At 51.5% G+C, this 13544-nt stretch overlaps 1 protein-coding gene across 1 annotated transcript in view; it reads right to left on the bottom strand.

Annotated features, from left to right (window-relative positions):
* The window catches only part of TSPAN14 (tetraspanin 14), a 66301-nt gene extending 61795 nt beyond the window's left edge, over positions 1-4506 (bottom strand). The window contains exon 1 of the mRNA XM_012663347.1: positions 4432-4506. The gene's annotated coding sequence lies outside the window, so the exon portion shown is untranslated. The remainder of the gene's footprint in view (positions 1-4431) is intronic.
* Between the last annotated feature and the right edge of the window lie 9038 nt (positions 4507-13544).

Raw genomic sequence — 13544 nt, 5'->3', positions numbered from 1 at the left:
TGAAGACCCTACCTGATTCACAGTCAGAGAGGACACTGCTGTAATGGCAGATAAGCAAAACGCAGGCATTCACCTAGACCAAAGAGTCTTAAGACACTGGTCTACGCAGCTTCCTGGGACTCTGATGACAAGCCGAGACTGGGACCACTGTTGGAGACCACCATCACCTCTCCCTCCATTCCACAGGTGGGAAAACAGAGGCCCTGAAAAATGAGGAAATATGCCTAAGGATAGTGAGGCAGAAGAACCTGAGTTCTCACCACCTTGACCAGTGTCTACTGGTCCTGCTGGAAATTACCAGAGACCCTGCAAGTAGCAAAGCACAAAAGCAAGACCCACAGCTCTTTCAAGCTCATTTCAAGGTTACCTGAAGGGGGAAATGCAATTAATAGAGGGTTTCTACTACACCCTTCTACAGGCCAGAGAACCATCTCAGCCCCATGCTCAATCTTGTTCCCATTGGAAGTCCCCCCTTCAGTTACCTCGCCAATCCTTTCCCCCAAAGTCCCACAAAGGAAAGGGGGAGGACAAGACCTGTTAGGGGCACCTCTACCTGTTCCTGCTTCTAGAAAAGCTCCTCTACTAGCCACATCCAGGTAGGGGATGGGGTGTGCAAACTGTCCAAGGTCTGAAAAGCCAGGGCAGTGTGGGGGAGCCAAAGCCTGCTTCCCCTCCCATGGGCATTATTATCCCTCTCTAAAGGCCACCAGGATCCAGTGGTGGAAAGCAGGCATCATCACCCCTGTTCACAGCCCCTAGCCCCAGGCTGGGACCCGAACACGTGCTGAATAAGAATCTCTGTCTCACACCTGTAATCCTAGCACTCTGGGAAGCTGAGGCAGGAGGATCACTTGAGCTCAGGAGTTCAAGACCAGCCTGAGCAAGAGTCAGACTCCATCTCTACTAAAAATAGAAAAAATTAGCCAGGTGTCATGGTGCATGCCTGTAGTCCCAGCTCCTCAGGAGACTGAGACAGAAGGATCGCTTGAGCCCAGGAGTTTGAGGTTGCAGTGAGCTGGGATGATGCCACTGCACTCTAGCTGGGGTGACAGAGCAAGACTGTCTCAAAAAAAAAAAAAAAGACTCTCTGTCCAGCAACTCACTAGTCTTCAGGCTCACAGATGAATGAATGGAAATAAATAAATGAGCAAAAGACCCAAGTAACTTGTCCAGAGGACCCAGAAGCACACTGCCTTTACAGACCACCTCTTACTACCCCAACAAGCATTCTTGTTTACCACACCCCTGCCCTTCAAGATGACTGTGGTACCTCGATCCATCTTTAACCTAAACAGTGCTTCTTTGACTAATTCATGATCAATGTTCCTTATGACACTAGGACCCAGAACTTGGTAAGAAGTCACGAAGGAAGGCACCACGGTAGCAGATGTTAGGCTTAGTGCTGTTCACTACATGTTTCTGATCCTCATCCCCTCCCCAGCTGTGGGTAAATATGGCCATGTGACTTGCTTCAGTCAATGAAACGCCACTTCCAGGTGAAAGCTATAAGAGCCAAGGTAAGATTCATCGTGCTCTCTGCCTCTCTCTCCAAGAGGCCAGGGATGTTCCAATTGCAGCGAGGACAACATAAAACAGATATGTGATACATACACAGTGTGAACGAGAAATAAACCTTTACTGCTTTAAGCCTCTGAGATTTGGGGATTGTTATTATCACAGCAAACCCTGATCTATCCAGACAGATACAGACAGTGATTCCCCAGTCTTCTATGCAGGGCAGTGCCAGTCTTCCCATTTCCTGGCCATAGGGAGAAAGAAGCTACATTACCAATCAGCAGAGGCTGAGGGGCACCTGCTATGGACCCAGGATGTGCTAGACAGATGAGATGTTTCAGAAGCAGGGATATAAAGGACTCATTAGTTCCACTGTGGACCAGGCTTGTTTGGTATATTAATCAATTTTAATCACCTCTGAAAGCAAGGCATGTCCAAATTAGAAATGAGAAAACCCAGCTCATAATGAAACCTCAAGCAAGTGATCTATCTGGACCACAATTTCCTCACCTGTAAAATGGGGCTGTTAGTATCATCTACCACACTGGATTGTTTCAAGGATTAAACAAGTTAATGTAAGTAAACTTCTAGGATCATCCTTGGTGTAAGTCTCAATAAACAGCCTGAAAAAAATCACCGTTACTATCTCTATGAAACCCTCCAGAGTTGCTGTAAGCTTGTCCATAAGCTTCACTAGATTTTAAACAAGCAAAGGCTCCCCATGACTGGCACAATGGTACTTCGTAGGCACTGCCAAAATGAATTCTACCTCAGCTGAAGTTAAACAAGTAACAGGTCAAATCCCTGAGCATGTGGTGGCCTACAGTGAGGCCTCAGGAAATGATTCCAGGATCCAGGGCTTTCCTGCCCCCTGCCCTCCGTGGGGAAGTCACTTCACTACCACCACAACCTGCCCGGCAGGGCCATCCCCCGTCCCACGCAAGGCATGAGTTTCATCCTCCCACTTCCCACATGGGAAGGAGGTGCCTTCACCTGTCCTCAGAGACCAGGACAGGTGCCCAGCTGGTAAAGGGAGAAACTTTCCTGTGCAACCAACCATTCTGCAGCCCCCTCCTCCATGCCCTTTCTTCCTGGAGGCAGCCACAAACCTCCAGAAGCAGCAGTGGGCTCGGACTCCTGTCTGCCCAAATGATGCTATGCTGAGATCAAACTCAGGTCAATAAACACTGCCGAGCACCTGGTCCATGTCCAGCTGGAGTTGTAAAACAACACACAGTTTACAGCCTGTCAGGGAGTAGTGAGCCTTGGAATAACACCTCCAATAGTGCCTGGAGCCCCACCGACTCTCAATCAGGCTTTGTTAAATAAACTGAAGATCACTTTAGGTGGTCCAAGCAGTGGAGTTCAGAGATAAGGAGGTCGGATACATCAAGAAAGTCTCCAACTGAAGTTGAGGTACAACACAATGAGAGGGAAGGGGAAAATCCATTTGGCGACCTGGGTTTGCAGGCCTGTCACTCAAACATTAGGGATCCTCAGAATGGAACACAAAGCTTGGGGACAGCTGAGGGAAGGGCCAGGAGGGCATATGCGGCTATGATGGAGGAGTCTAGGCTTCATCCTGAGGGTGCCAGGGTCCAGGAGGATACCTGAACGGTTGCCTCCACCAACGCCGGGTGCGCTGAATGTGGAGAGGACATAGGGGTGCAATGATGGCCTGCTCCCCCGGTTGCCCTTTACAAACAGGGAAGGGCGGCCCACGCACTCTGCAGACACTAACTGCTCCCAGGTCACGGTAAAGGTGCAGGTGGAAGGCTCCTTTTTGAGGATTTGGCAGGCAGCTGACCCACTTCCACTAGCCTAAGGGCAACCTCCATCTCCGAAGGGAGGAACAACCCCTAGAGAGCAGACCACAGCCAAGAGCACACCTGCAGGGGCTCCAATTCAATGCCCTGCACTACTGCCCAAGACTTGACCTCCCACATACCAGCGCCCAGGGACAACCACCGAGCGTCTACACAGCCGCATTCACCATCACGCGGCGGCCAGTGCCAAGCCAGTACCGTGGCGGACGACTCCCCCAAGCAGGGACCTCTTCTTGCCGGAGACACGTGTCCTACTGGTCCTGGGGCCAAAGTCCCTCTACACATACAAACACCTCCCACCCGTCCGCATTCCCACCAGTGAGAGCAGGAGGCAGGGGGAGAAGCAGCTGCCTGGAACAAGCTAACTCCGTAGCCTCTTTCCCAACTCGGCTAGGGTAGGTCAGGGGTCGGGGTTTGCTCCCAAGCACAACCCTGCACGATCAACACTGAGAAGCTGGGTCACCACCTACTCAAACTCCGGCCGCCCCAAACCGGTGTGGGGCAGAGTGGCACGCACCGAGGGGTGGGCGACTTGCAGCACACCCACAGCGGGGGCGGGGGGAGGGGCGGCCCTCCCTGACCTACGCCCGCCCCGACCCCAGACCTGAACTGCGGGGGACCGAGAGTTCCAGATGGAGCCGAAAGCAGCGCCCATCCCCGAACTCGAAGCTGGCGACAAGGGGCAGAGCCCCACGCGGCGGCGGCAGCCCAGCAGCTCCCTCCGCGGGCGCTCTCACCCCTCCCGGCCCCGGCGCGCACTCGCCCGGGCACGCGGATGGGGCGAGGGCCACGGAACCGGGAGCGCTAGTTCGGTCGCCCGCCGCGGCTCCCATTCCGCCCGGCGCCCGAGTTCGGCTCAGTGGGGTCCCGGCCGAGGCCTTGCATCTCTCGCGGGCGATCCTCGCAGACAAAGCCAGCGCCGCCCGCGGGGCCGCCCCGGGGCAGGCGGAGAGGGAGTCTGAGAGGCCGAGCGGGGACCTGGGGAGCAGTCCCCTCCCCAGAGGACGCTCGTGGGGGCGGCGGGGGGCGGCCTCAGACAAAGAGTGGGGCAGGGCCCGACGCGCCAGCAGGGGCTCCGCGCTCTACTCACCCAGGCGCGGCGCCGTCCGCGCAGCCCGGCTCGCCGAGGAAGTTAGAACAAGTTCGGCGGCGCCGGGCGGGAGGGCGCGACTCGGGCCGTCCGAGCGGCGGAGGCGGAGGCGGGGCGCGGAGGGGCGGGGCCGGGGGCGCGGCGCCTGCCGGCTGCGGAGGAAGGGGCGCCACTTCCCTGCGCCGCCCGGCGCGGCCCCGCGCGCCTGGGCCCGCCCCGGCCCCGCCCCCGCCCGCCCCGCGTCGTGGCTCGCGCGGCACCCGGGGCGGGGAAACCGGTTGCCGGCCAGCCCTTTTGTCCCGCTTCGGGCGGCTCCGAGGACTGGGGGCGGCCCCGGTCCGCGCCCTCTCAGTGGGCGCGCGGCAGGCCCATCCTGGACCCGAGCCGGGCACTTGTGGCGGCCGCGACCGCTCTGAGGAGATGCGCTGCCCGGCCTGGAGAAGCGCAGGCTGTGGGAGGCCGCGTCTCGAGGGATACACCGGGTGACCGGAGAGAGGTGGGCGGAGGATTGGGGAAAATGGCTGTATCGAAGACAGGAGGCGTTCCCGCCGGGCCTTGGAGGCTAGGGGTGGGAGTAGTCTTGAAGAGGAGAGTAAATGAAGATTTTTATTTCCTTGCAAACCGAGCAGCAAGGACACGCTGCTCCTTCTAGCCTTGATGCTAAAAATACCAAGCTTTCTTTGGATCGCCTGCTGAGATTTGTTCCTCACCTTCATGTTAAGGAGATGGGACGATTGGGGGCGGTGGGTAGGGGGAACAGCCGGGGTGGAGGGGTAGCCACAGGCTGGCCCTGTTGGTTCCGGTGATAAAAAGGCTGACCTCCCTAGCCTCAGCCTGCCTACCTGCAGAAGGAAGAACACTGCTATTTCTTAAACTCGTTCAGGTGGCGGAGGGCCAGGTGGTCTGCTCTGCTGGGCAATAACAAACAGGGAGCTCTTAACACTAGGCTCAGAGACTGGCTGCACCACGTTCTAGTACAAGCAACCAACAGTTTAAGTCCAATGTAAGGAGGAAATCTTGAAATGGAGACTGTTCAGTCCATTCACTGTTTTGTTTTGTTTTGTTTTGTTTTACTAAGGGGGATACAGCCTGTCTGTGACACCCAAGGCAGCTCAGGGAGCTAGCTCCCTGGGAACCTGTCCCTTCACTCACCCTTCCGCAGACAGCGAGTGCTTGATGGAGTGCCTGATCTGTGCCAGGCCCAGTTTCCATGCCGGGGATGCAGCAGCTGGCAAGCCATCTGAAGCCTCTTGCCCCATAGAGCTTATTTTTAGTGGAGAAAAATAAATAATGGCAAGTCAAAGTAAAGGCTGGAACAGAAAGAAGGACTACAATAGAGAATAAGAGCTACTTTAAATGGAGCAGTCAGGGAAAGGGTCTTGGAGAAGGTGATGTTGAAATTGAAGACAAAAGAACGAGGAGTTAACCTTGGAAACAAGTTGGGCAGAGACATTCCACATTCAGAGCAGTAGGTGCCAAGGCCTTGAAAAGGATCAGCTCTACCAGCCTGAGCAAGAGCGAGACCCCCGTTTCTACTATAAATAGAAAGAAATTAGCCAAACAACTAAAAATAGGAAAAATTAGCCAGGCACGATGGTGTGTGCCTGTAGTCCCAGCTACCCGGGAGGCTGAGGCAGGAGGATCGCTTGAGCCCAGGAGTTTGAGGTTGCTGAGAGCTAGGCTGACGCCACGGCACTCTAGCCCAGGCAAGAGAGTAAGACTCTGTCTCAAAAAAAAAAAAGAAAAGGATCGGCTCTGGATGTGTCCAAGAGCTGAAAGAAAATCAGTGTAGCTGAAGTATCAAGCCCAGGAAAGAGACCCAGGATGAAGTGGGAAGGTGTGCAGGGCTCGTGGGCTGTGTTGAGGAATGGAGGCTTTTTGTTGCGCCATTAAAGGGTTTTATGCAGAAGACTAACATGTTCTGATTTAGTGCTGTGTGAAGAACACATTGCTGTGTGTAGGTGTCAGGCAAAAATAAAAGCAGGGAGCCAATTAGACTGTTGCCACAGTCCAGGCCGAAGACGACGGTGGTTTCAACTAAAGTGGTAGCCATGCTAAAATAAGTAGTTGGGAGATGCTATTTTGGTTTTGACATGGACTTGACAGGGCACAGGGACAGGATGGACATAAGGGGAGGAAAGGGAGAAACCGAAGACAACTTTCAAGATTCCGCTGGAGTAAATGCGTGGACAGTGCCTCCTTTGTTGGATAGAAAGGGACCACATCTGAGCAGGGAATATCCAGAGCTCTGTTCTAGCCACGTGGAGTTTGAGATGCCTGTCAGAGATCCAGGGCGGCTGTCCAGTCAAGGAGCTCAGAAGAGAGGTCTGGGCTGGGGAGGGGGGTGGAGTTGGGAGGCATCAGTTTAAAGACGGTAAAGGCCATGGGATCTGAGAAGGACCTAGGGTGAAGGGGTCGATGCAGGCGAGGAGGTGGTTTAGAAGGGACCCAGGAGAGTCAGACAAGGAGCCAGAGCAGGCAAGAGGACTAAAAAGAAGCCAGGAAAGCAGGAGGAGAATGGGGAGAGTGCCGGATCCCAGAGGCTGAAAAAGTAAAGTGTTTCCAGACAGGAGCTGTCAACTGTGTTAGATGCTACGTAGAGATCAGGTGAGATGAGGACAGGAAAGGGCCCATTGGCTCTGGCAACATGAAGGTGGTTGGCAAACATAAGGACAGTGTTCCTGGAGTAGTGGAGTGGAAGCCAGACCATGGTAGAGCTACTATGTTTGCACAACTTGTGTAACAAGGAACAGAGAACTGGGAGGGATCTAGAAAGGGGTGTGGAAGTGTAGGATGCTTTGGTATAGGTCGCTATTAATAGATGACCCTAATAGCCGTTCTCTCTCTTTTCCTTCCATGATAGAATTTCCAAGTCTACCAGCCACATGGCTTCCCAGAATAAAGGCAAGTTTCTCAGCTTCCCTTGGAACTACATATGGTCATGTGACTTCATTCCACTCAATAGGAAGTAAGAGAGGTGTTCATGTGCAAATTCTAAACTGGCTTTAAAGGGAAGTAATGTGCTTTCCTCAGCCTTTACTCTTTTCTGTTCTCTGGAATATATTGATACAAAGCTGGAGCTCAAGCAGCCGTATTGGATCTTAAGTGGAAGCCATGTGTCAAGGATGTTAAGGGAAGCAGTTAGACTAAATGTGGGTCCCTAATGCTTAGAGAGCCACCATTCCTGCTCTGGACCACCTACCTCTTGGCTTTGTATATAAAAGAAAGAAATTTCTGTTTTGTTTAATCCTCTGTTTTCTGGTGCTTGTAGCCATATCTAACTGACTTTTATTAGAATACAGAGGGGTTTGTTAAAATATGGGTGTTACTCTCTGTGCCTCTACTCCATATTTTAAAAAAGAAAAAGGCCGGGCGTGGTTGCTCACGCCTGTAATCCTAGCACTCCGGGAGGCCGAGGAGGGCGGATTGTTTGAGCTCAAGAGTTTGAAACCAGCCTGAGCAAGAGCGAGACCCCGTCTCTACTAAAAATGGAAAGAAATTAATCGGACAACTAAAAATATATAGAAAAAATTAGCCGGGCATGGTGGCACATGCCTGTAGTCCCAGCTACTCGGGAGGCTGAGGCAGGAGGATCGCTTGAGCCCAGGAGTTTGAGGTTGCTGTGAGCTAGGCTGACGCCCCGGCACTCTAGCCTGGGCAACACAGACTCTGTCTCAAAAAAAAAAAAAAAAAGGAAAAAAAAAATATGGGCGTTACTAGAGCAGGTTTGCACAGTGCTGGGAATGATCCAGGAGAGAAGGTGGGACATGGGCACTAAGGGAAAGGTCACCTCTGATTGAGGGATACCTCTGTCATTATGAAGGAGAGGGATGTGGAGGCAGAGATGTTTCTGGTGAAGGTTGGGGTTGGGAAGATGATCATTCACACCTGGTGATTTCTGCTTAATCCTGAAGAAGGTGGTGAGTGTGGAACAAGGAGGAAGGAGAGAGGTGAGGCCAGCCGTGTGAACCATGGACTTGGTGGTGGAGATCCTGCTGGCCTGAGCAGCCTCTGGGAGACATTTCTTTTCTGGACCAGTTGGCTGCAGGATGTGAAGAGGGTGGGGGCAATGGCCACAAAGCCAGCATGGCCTTCCACGCTACCCCCCAGCAAGCCTCACTTCACGGTCACTTCTGACACTGCCTGCCATTCCCAGCTAATGTACGAGACCCACTAATCCTTGCCTGAACGTTTCTTACAGCAACATGGAATAGCTTCAGAGAGCAACAGGGATATTCAATGCAGAACCAGGCCCATTTTACTTTCCTTTATTGCGGAATAAAAAGAACTGGGATATGGACAGCCCCAAGTCATACAAGAGCTATATTATAACCAGTGATTTACTTTCCAGGCTAGCCCCTAGAACCATAATTGCCAAGAATGTAGCTGAATTATAGTGCAGACTGCAAGCCTGAAGTATGGACTGTGGGAACAAAAAACGGTACAGGAGGGAGGAAAAGAAAGAAGCTGAGAGTTGCTTCTCTTTTTCCTGGACCTGTAGCTGCTGTAAATAAAATTTAAAGTGAAAGAGCTTGGCTTTTGTCCTCTGACTTCCTCCATAGCCCTGTCCCCGTCCCTGTGCTACTGTGCTCACCCTGGGCTCCACTCTGCAGCACCTGTGTGTGTGGACATGCCAGGGGGCAGCTAGGGGGAGCTTGAACAGAAGAGGGATTTGGTGTCTGAGTTCTACTAATTCTCACCATCTTGATCTTGAGCAAACCACTTTACATCTCTGAGCCCTGGTGTTCTTTCCTGTAAAGTCAAGGTAATAGTAAAACCCACCTCACATGTTTAAAGTAAAAATCAAAGGAGATAAAGTTTGTAAAACTTTGAAAAACACTGAGTAATCTATAAAGAAATCTGTTATCAGAGAAAGATGTCTTACTAGGACCAGACTGTCAAGGCTCTTCACAATAGTCAGGACATTTTGGTTGAAAATGAGAGAACTCCACTCAAACTAGCTTAGGCCAATGGTCAGGGGAAATTACTGGAAGGATACTCAAGTCACTCACAAAATCGAAAGAACCTGAAATCAGAGCGACTCTGGAAACAGTGTTGATCCTGGCAGTTTCCCAGACCAGAAGTCCCTTCCTCTGTCAGAGTTCTCAGAGTTTTCCATGTCAGGGATGTGGCTATGAAGAACTTTACACTCTAGATCAGAATGAACAAATCCCAAAAAAGGATTGTAATTAGTCCAGCTCTGGTCACATGCTTACTCTTGGACCAATCACTATGGGGAGGGCGATGGGATACCATAATTGAGCCAGATCTAGGTCACATGACCATGCCTGTAGTCAGTAGGGCAAGGCCTACACAGAAGAAGGGGTATTATATGCAGAACCCACATCATAATTCCTGGCATAGTCTTGTACACCAGGTATTCCTTAGGCCCTAGGCAGCCACTGAAAGGTTTGGGGCACAATACTAACACTGTTCCATTTGTGCCTTAGGAAGATCCCTAAGGCTGCGGTAGATACAATAAGATAGAGGGCATAAGATTGAAGTGAAGAAGAATGGTTAGGAAAGAGATGATGAGGAAATGAAAAGATGTGGACAGATTCAAGATACATTTAGGAGGCAGAACTGAGGAGTGACTAATTGCACGGGAGAATGAGGAATAAGGAGATGACATATTCTGGCTGCAGGGGCAGTGGTGCTAGTCACTGAGGCATGGAACACGAGAGATGTGTGTATGTTTGGTGAGGGGTGAGGACTTGGATCTCTTCCATTTAAAGTGCCCTTGGGCAGAGGGGAGAAGTCCAATTTGCTGTACAGAGTTTGGGAGAGACATCTAAGCAGAAGTTACCAATTTGGGAGTTGTATCAATTAGGGATTGTGTTCAGCTCTTGTAGCAGCAACACAACTACTTTGCCTTAACTACAAAACTCTGACATGATGAGAAGTTTAAAAGTAAGCAGAGCAAGGCTGATCAGCAGCTCCACACTGTCATTCAGGTCCCAGGTCCACTCTGAACTTGGTGTGTTCTGGCTCTCCCTACAGGGCAGCTTTGATCCTCAGAGTCAGCTTGCGGTCATGCAATGGCTGCCCCAGCTCCAGCTTCACATCTATGTTCCATACAGGAAGAAGAACAAGTAAAAAAGATGAAGGTTATCATCTTGCATTGTTAAAGGGGAAAAAGAAAAATGAAAATAAAAAATAATAAAATTAAAAAAGATGAAGGAGCAGCACCTGTGCTAGGAAAGCAAAACTTTCCCAGAAATCCCTGCAGACTACTGCTTATGCCTCATTAGCCAAGTGTGGTCACATGACGAACCCTAGCTCCAAAGAAGGCTGGGAAATGTAGTTTAAAAATTAGGTCCCTGTGCCTATTTTTGAAAGAAAGAAGGGAGAATGGATGTTGAGGAAGCAGCACATGAATGATAATGAAAATCATGGGAGTAGAGGAGATTGGGATTGGAAGGTGAGAAGGGAAAAGGACCAAGGACAGAATCCTGATGAATACAAAATTTGAGAAAATCAGACAGAGAAAGAGGAGAAGGATGAAAGAGACTGAGGAAGAGTGACCAGTGAGGCAGGAGGAGAGCCCAGAGAGTGGTGTGTATGGAAGTCAAGGGGAAACGAGAGTTTCCAGAAGGAGGGAGTGGTCCCTAGTTTCCAGGGCTGCAGAGTACCAGAGAAACAAGGCTGAAGAGTGACCATAGGGATTGGTAGCTTCAGAGAGCTATTACGGTGGAGTAGATGGGTCAAAGCCAGTTAACAGTAGGCTGAAGAGGAAATGCAAGATGAGAGAGAGGTTGTTAGCCGGAAAATGATGAGGATAAGGGATTGTGGGTGTTTTGGTTTTCTTTAATTTAAAGAGAGAGAGAACAGCGTGGGCAACAAAGCAAGACTCCTTCTCTAATAAAATAAAAAAAGATTAGCTGGGTGTGGTGGCATGCGCCTGTAAGTCCCAGATACTCAGGAGGCTGAAGCAGGAGGATTGATGGAGCCCAGGAATTCAAAGCTGCAGTGAGCTATGATCACACCACTGTACCCCAGCCTGGGTGACAGAGTGAGGCCCAATCATTTAAAAAGAAAAGAGAGAGAGAGAGAGAGAGGGAGAGAAATAGACTCTTTGTTTGAGTGATGAAGACAAGAGGCAGGACATGAGGAGAGACTGGAGAGGCTGAAAGAGAGAAGATGCTTGCTGGAGGAGGTGGGAAGGATTGGGTTGAGGACAAGAGGGCAGCCACACAGTGGAGGACAGCTGGACTTTCTTGGAGACAGGAGGAAGGAGGAAAAGTGGGGTAAGGGTGCAGATGTTTGTGGGTTTCTGAGAGAAGGCTTCCACTTTCTCTGGAAGTAGGAGGAATGGTCACCTGCTGAAGGTAAGTGGGAGTTGGTGGGATCTAAGGAAAACTTAGCAGAGAATGAGAGACCCCTCTGAGGAGGGGCAAGCAGGAAGGTTTGGGGAAGGGGTGTGAGCCCAGCTAAGAATAGAGACCCAGAGTCAGAATAACACCCCTCTCAGCTTACGTGGCCTTCGTCAGCCCTCAGCAGCTGAGGTAATACAAGTGCAGAGAGCACAGACAGTTTGAAGTTTGGGGCTTGCCAGGAGGGCATGTTTTTACAATGGTGCAAAGGATTCAAGAAGATTGGAAAGAAAGCAGCTGAGGTGTTGTATGAGTCTTGGCTGGTAGGGGAGAGAAGTGACACATGGAGGGGCTGGTAGATAGGGAGGAAGGAGAAGATGAGGGTGGGTCTGGAGGGTCCTCAGCAAGTGAAAAAGACACGTATGGTGGCATGAGCCTGTGGTCAGAGGCATGGATCCATGGGAGTGGATAAGCCACATGGAATGAAGGGCCCTTAGGGGGAGGGGGTTAGGGCCAAGAGGTCAGTGGGGGTGATGGTCAACTCATCAATGTGTGGCAGGACTTGGGGTGCAGGCAAGGACAATGAGCCAGGTGCCAACATCTTTGGTAAACCTTTCACTCCAAGCTCAGTTTTGAATTGGTGTTGCCTTTCTTGAAAAAGAGGCCAGGGAGCCTTGGGGAAAGCAGAACAGAAAGGAAATTTATTTCTTAGCCTGTCATCAAACACTTGCCCTATTTGTTCCAGAACAATCTATTTTAAATAATCTGCAGACTTCCAAGAATCTCTTACTCCTCTTTGCATCTACAGCCTCAGGCATGAGACTGCTGCCCTCAGATGGTGTCCCCTGCGAGACAGTTAGGACTAAGATTTGTGATACGAGCCAAGTGTGAGGATGAGACGCAGTAGAGCACACTTTCATAATGGAGTCTGAGGCTGTAAGCAGATGGCGGTGACACGGAGTCCCCTCGTCTCTCTGGTCTCAGCTGTGCCATCCATAAACAGGGTGGGGGAGAGAGGAAGGATGCTCAGCAGGTGACCTCCCAGGGCCCTTTCCGCCTTGACTGTGAGTTCTCCTTCCTCCCTATCTCCCTTCTCCAAATGGGAGAAGATGGTTTTGTTAAGGAAGAAAACGCCAGATGTGGCCAAACAAAACATCAGAGGGAGGATGCAGACCCCAGAGGTTGACAGCAAGTGCCGGGAGTCAGACTGCCTGGGCTAAACCCCACCTCTGGCCCTGAAACCTGGGTCAGCTCACGGCGGAGAGTTGCTCATGTCCATTCAGGGAACCATGGGATCATGCAGATGCGAAAGCCACTTGACAGTGTGAAGAGTGTTACTTCCGGAGTAGTCTCATGCAAGCTGACCTTCGCAAAGCTCTGCGTTAGTGAAATAAACGGGGAAAAGGAGGCTCAGTCACTCAGCCTGTAAATGGTAGAACCAGGACTATCAGCTTAGTGTCCAGACAGAGTCCCCTGTTTGTCACAACCTCACACACAGGGATTTCAGGGTCTGCCGCGGCCCTGGGACCTCCGGGCTCAGATCCTGCCAGGAGGGGCCCTGAAAGCACCGCCCCCACGCCACGCCATCCTGAAGTGGGGAAAGAGGCACACCCTGACTCACCTGAAGGAGAGAGAGAGCACAGATGGACGCCGCAGGCATCATAGGTGCCACTCCCTGTCCCTGTCATAGCTCTGGGGAGCTCTTAGTTGGTTCCCTGGGAGAACCGCGTTGTCCTTGGGGAGCGCTGCATGGACGCACACTGCCACCTAGCGGTAGTCCGCTGAATTTCAAGCGCGCGC

Source organism: Propithecus coquereli, unplaced genomic scaffold (assembly GCF_000956105.1).
Source record: "Propithecus coquereli isolate 6110/MARCELLA unplaced genomic scaffold, Pcoq_1.0 Scaffold80, whole genome shotgun sequence".
NCBI classification, from domain to species: domain Eukaryota; kingdom Metazoa; phylum Chordata; class Mammalia; order Primates; family Indriidae; genus Propithecus; species Propithecus coquereli.
Note: the sequence above shows the minus strand (reverse complement) of the source record. Positions and strands in the feature narration are given on the sequence as shown.